A 6,000-nucleotide genomic window follows, 5' to 3' on the forward strand; every position below is an offset into this window, starting at 1 on the left:
TTTGTGGAACATAAGGAATAGCAGGGAGATCGGTAGGAGAAGGAAAGGAAGAATGAAGGGTGGGTAAACAGAAGGGGGAATGAACCACGAGAAACTATGGACACTGGGAAACAAACTGGGGGCTTCAGAGGGGAGGGCGGTGAGGGATTGGGGTAGGCCAGTGATGGGTATTAAGGAGGGCACATATTGCATGGAGCAATGGGTGTTATACTCAATCAAGGAATCATGGAAAACTACATCAAAAACTAATGATGTACTGTATGGTGACTAACACAACATAATAAAAAATTTAAAATAAAAGATGAACTAAAAGCTCGGAAGGAGCTGAGATGCCTTTCATTAGACGACTGGATTAAGAAGTTGTGGTCCATATATACAATGCAATATTACTCAGCTATCAAAAAAGAACGATTTCTCAACATTTGCTGCAACATGGACGGCACTGGAGGAGATAATGCTAAGGGAAATAAGTCAAGCAGAGAAAGACAATTATCATACGGTTTCTCTCATCTATGGAACATAAGAACTAGGAAGATCGGTAGGGGAAGAAAGGGATAAAGAAAGGGGGGGTAATCAGAATGGGGAATGAAGCATGAGAGACTATGGACCCTGAGAAACAAACTGAGGGCTTCAGAGGGGAGGGAGGTGGGGGAATGGGATAGGCTGGTGACGGGTGGTGGGGAGGGCACGTATTGCATGGTGCACTGGGTGTTATATGCAACTAATGAATCATCGAACTTTACATAAAAAACCAGAGATGTACTGTATGGTGACTAACATAATATAATAAAAATATTTTAAAAAATTCAAAATATAAAAAATAAATAAAAATATTTGCATTACAAAAAAAAAAGAGTGAGAAATTTTTATCTATATAAAACGTTTTTTCTTACTGACCAATCTCATCTGAGGTCAATTTGTTTTGACTCTTCAAGCAGAGATCATTATTCTCACAGCATAAACAAATATTAGTTGGAAACTACTTAAATATTCCACATTAAGAAAAAATGAAAATCTAATTAATGTAAAAATAAATAAATAAATAAATAAATAAATAAATAAATAAATAAATAAGTACTGAAATGTAGTAAGACTGGTGTAATGAGGAGAATGATCCAAGTGGGGCCCACAGCACACAGATAAGTAGCTGCAATTTTACTGAAGGTTTATCTAAGATATGATAAGAAGTTGAACCATATTGAATAAAATTAAAAGCTTCTGAAGTAGTTTAAGCAAGGAAGAGATATTATCACAATTCTTTTTTTGGCAAATTCATTCAGATTGCAGTTGAGGGAGAATACTGATTGGAAGACTTCAAAATGAAAGTCAAGGAAGCAAGTAGGAGAGAATTGAGATGAGGAATAACTGATCAGGAATAACTGACCACACATCATGGGAAGTGGAAGGATTCAAGGGATAGTCCTTAGGGTAGAGAAATGTCAGAAAATATGATTTGTTTGAGTGTAGAATGTTAAAGGGGTGAGACAGGTTTTGATTCACATTGGAACATCACCTAGGTTAGAAATGGAGGTGACATGGATGGTTTGGTCTAAGATAATGTTAGTTTGAGAAATGTGACCCTTCCAGTTCCTGTGAAATATCCTAATAAACTATGCAGTAGGCAGTTGGATGTATGAGGTTGGAGCCCATGTGAAAGATGTGCCTCAAGAGGGTCATTTCCAATTGTTAGGGTATTCTAGGCATTGGAGCCGAGGGATCTCACACAGGAGTTTTTAGAAAGAAAAGAATAAAGTTTTCACATAGAAAGATAACTTGAGGAATGCCTATATTGGTAAGTCCAGCTGGGAAAGAGGAGCTGGAAAAAGTAAATTGTTAGAGAGAAACCAAGAGACAGTGATTTGTTTGAAGCCCAGGGTATGCAGGTTTTATAGAAGGAAGGGAGGATGACATAAAGAACTTAGTGACATGCATGTAAAAAACCATGTGGATTCAGCAAAGAAGGTTCTTGGTTAAAAGGAGAATGAAAAGGAGAATTCACTGATTTCATGAAAGACTGAGAGTTCCATAAATGAGTCTAGTGAATGTTTACCTGTGATCCAGAAATATATTTTGTTGGAGGTAAAAAAGACAGCACAAAAATCAAGACATTGGGTCAATCGAGTATGTTTTGTTATAATTTCAAAACCATGTGAGTGAATAAACGATGTTTACCAGTTGGGGGGAAAGTAGGGTAAGATAAAGTGAAAAGAGATCAGAAGGGGGAATTAATACTAGAAGGTGGCTGTCTGCTGATCAATGTCTCTGAGGACAGCTAATGTCTCTGAATGTCAGCTAAGAAAGGGGGAATATAACCTTGGGCAGGAAGAGTTAAGCTGTACTCATACACACAAGGTTCTTGTCTGCATGCAGTTTGTGGATGTGGAAGGAAAAATTTTAGGAATTATTATTTGTTATTATTTTCTCAAAGCAGAGTCAGTCTGTAGCTAAAGTATCTGGGCATAAAAGAGACTAAATGGATTTAGTAATGAAGGTTCTTAGCATATCATGCAAGACAATTATTGAAACACAAGTACCTTTTATTTATGCAAATGTAAATATTTGGGGGAAGGAGTTAGAGCCAAGGTTTTGGCTTCTAGTGTAATAAAATTACCAGATGAGTAGAAAAAAGGGTGGGGGTAGAAACACGTCCCTAAATTTGTTTTCAAGGAATATACCAAGTTGCTAAATGTTGGAAGACAAATAGATGATAAGACATGGATAAAACCAGCCTGGCTGTATGGATCTAACTAATCCTCTCCCTTCAGGGTTATGTGACCTGTGGAGGGAGATGATCCGGGCTATCAGAAGGTGTATCACTTGCTTTACGAGGAAGAGAGAGACGTTATTTAGAGCGAATAGAAAAGGAGAGCAAAGAGATTTTTCAACAACTCAGAGAAAGTGAGGACAGCATGGCCCTCACGGGAAAACTCCTTAGACGAATGTATGAGGACCTCAAGAAAATGTGCCGTAAACCAGGCATGGAGCTGCTCTGGGTAAAGACTGAGAAATGGAGAGTCACGGTGCTGCCTGGATCGTGTCCATATTCTCTTTGCCCTCCCTCAGGACTGTGCAATGATGCTTTCTGATACTGTGGTAAGGGTGTCACCTGTCACAGTGATGCTGATGACCAGGCTAAAATCTGTAAAAGTCTGTGAAAAAGCAAGCAAAAAAACTTCCAGAGAATACCTCCTTCTCAAATTCTAATATATATTCAATTACTGACCAACCACGACCAGGAAACTTGTTGAAGATGTATGGATTTGTATGGAGACCCAGTAGAAATGAAAAATTTGGGAATCTATACAATTAATTTTCCCTTTCTGTTTTCATATACATGATACAATCTGCTGGAATTGGGGTTTACCCACCCTTAGGGATAAGTAATGAAGTTTCTACTGTGAATCTTGTGGTGTATACTAAAACTTTCTCTGTGTTACTCTTTATAGCATTTTAAGACACATTAAAAAGATAAGTTTGCCTCTATACTAAAGGTTTGAGAATTGTTTAATAGTTTCAGACTGTTGATGTTGAAATAGGAGCATAATTTGTTATGATAATAAAACGTATTTCATAACATCTATTTTTCTACGTCTCCAAAGATAGAAAAGGGTTTGTTGTTTTTGTGTCAGGTGGGGTTGGACAGGGGTCTGTGGAGGCCTGTTCAGTTGCCAGGATTCTGTGCATGACTTGCATGAAGACAAATGCCATTCTTGATTTTAATTCTTAGAAATGTAAGAACACATTAAGGATATGGCCTGAAACCATGAGAGGGTTCTGTGGCAGAAATAGGTATTTCCACGAAGCATAAAGTGGGAGGAGGGAGAGAAGAGGCATGGGGGAGGATAATCTAGGGTTTGGGGCTCCCACACGTAGCATGTGACCTGAGCTGAAATCAAGAGTAGGTCACTTAACCAACTGAGCCATCCAGGTGCTCCAAACTTTCTACTTCTAAAAAAAAATGTGAATTTTTCTTTCAGTTTATTTTACCTTGGCATATTTTGGTAAAAAATACTTAAATATGAGGCAAAATGATCACTCTTTAGGAGTTATTATTATTAGGAGGTATTATTATTTTCTGAGAAGATGAGCTGGCTACTTCTCTTACTGTGAATTGCTAATGACCTCCAATTTCAAATGTTTCAGAGGAAAAAAAAAACAGAGTTTAGCGATATCCCTCTTCTTCATATATATTAAGAAAATTCATGGGGCGCCTGGGTGGCACAGCGGTTAAGCATCTGCCTTCGGCTCAGGGCGTGATCCCGGCATTATGGGATCGAGCCCCACATCAGGCTCTTCCGCTATGAGCCTGCTTCTTCCTCTCCCACTCCCCCTGCTTGTGTTCCCTCTCTTGCTGGCTGTCTCTATCTCTGTCAAATAAATAAATAAAATCTTTAAAAAAAAAAAGAAAATTCATAAATTTCTTCTATTTTTGTATGGTTAAAGATTTGCCCATTAGGAAGACAGTCCAGTAGACCTTGGCCTACAGTGGATTTCTAGAGCTATCTCATTGCCCTGGCCCTCATTTCCAGGGATAAGCTAGAAACCCAGACACTATTATATAGTGTCTATCAGGACTCAACACTGTATGTTAACATGATTGTTTCCTTCCTCCTGCAGTGCCCCCCCCTTTTGAAAATGAAATAACCACCTGTCATATCTCCCTGTGTGAAGATCTGAGACATTTCCTCTTCAGTCCTGATCATCCTGATGTTGTCTCTAATACAACAAGATCTAAATATTTTCTCACCTGGCGAGCCCAGACATTTGCTTGTGGTCAACTTTACTGGGAGGTGGATGTGGGGAACTGTTGGAACTGAGTCCTTGGATTTTGTGATGATTCTTGGGCAATGAGGAATGATATGGTGCTTGACTTGGAAGGAATTTTTCTCCTTTTTTGTATCAAAGAAGACAATCAATGCAGTCTCTTTACCTCCTCCCCGCTGTTGCCTCAGTATGTGGAAAGGCCTCTGGGCCATGTGGAGGTGTTCCTGGATTATGAGTGTGGTGTAGTGACCTTTGTGCATGTGGCCAATAGCGCCCTCATTTGCAGTTTCCTCTCCTGTTCCTTCTCTTGCCCTCTCCAACCTTTTCTCTGCTCTACACCCTCATAATGAGGGATATGTTAGAATCTGACCCCAAGTGTCAGGAAGGCCTTATCCAAGGTATCTCGGGGAAATGCCTGCTTGATTTTCTTTCCCTTCCTCCTTTATCAAACACAGTGATTACTTTTAAAAGGTTGGTAGTTGTGTCTACATTTGTTTCCATTTTCTTTAAATAAAAACAACCTCTCTTAGAAAACAATGATCTTTATTCTATGTCTTGTGTTTTCACTTGCTTTTTAAGGTAACTGGAGGCAAAGAATATCTGAGTGGGTTTCTCAGCTAACCGGACTTAAGCAGGAGCACAGGTTTCTTCTCACTGACGGACTTGGAATTCTCTTCTCTCTGCTCTGCATCTGCTTAGGCATGTTTCTTTACCACGGCTCGGTTTTAAAATCTCTTCTTTGTGGAACAGTTTTTAAAGCCTCTGGGCTAATTGAGGTCTCCTGATTATGTGGACTCAGAAGACCTTATAGTCTTTGTAAAGTCCACAAGCTAATATTGTCCTTCTCCTCTAGTTTACCTATTATAGGAGAAGAAGGATATGCCAGCCTTATGTACAGATATATTTCAAGTAGGTGGCATAGAGGTTAAGATATAATCGACATTCAATAAGTGTTTGCGTAAGTTCATAGATGTTACAAGATAACAAATAAGGACATGCTCTACCACTGTTAAAAAGCATACCAAATGCAACCAAAATTAAATGGAGTATTATTTTAAAAAGATGTGCATTAGACTCCTTTCAAAATTTATAGGCTCAGGAAATTATAACAGAGACACAAAAGAGATACTTATCTAAACAGAATGACATCAATATAGATAATAATTCTACATCTGGGAATTTTCAGTAATTTTAATGAAGGTACCTGTGGTCAGAGATAGCTTAAATTTTCATGTA

The 6,000-nt window shown here is 38.6% G+C and overlaps 1 long non-coding RNA gene across 2 annotated transcripts in view; it reads left to right on the plus strand.

Moving 5' to 3' along the window:
- Positions 1–3,574, plus strand: part of LOC148108299 (uncharacterized) — a 38,719-nt gene extending 35,145 nt beyond the window's left edge. For both annotated transcript variants that reach the window (XR_015728134.1, XR_015728133.1), the window contains one exon: positions 2,766–3,574. This is a non-coding gene — a long non-coding RNA (uncharacterized LOC148108299). The remainder of the gene's footprint in view (positions 1–2,765) is intronic.
- Positions 3,575–6,000: the final 2,426 nt, after the last annotated feature.

The sequence above is a fragment of the Ursus americanus genome, chromosome 21, assembly GCF_024610735.1.
Source record: "Ursus americanus isolate L20-20 chromosome 21, mUrsAme1.1.p, whole genome shotgun sequence".
Taxonomy (NCBI): domain Eukaryota; kingdom Metazoa; phylum Chordata; class Mammalia; order Carnivora; family Ursidae; genus Ursus; species Ursus americanus.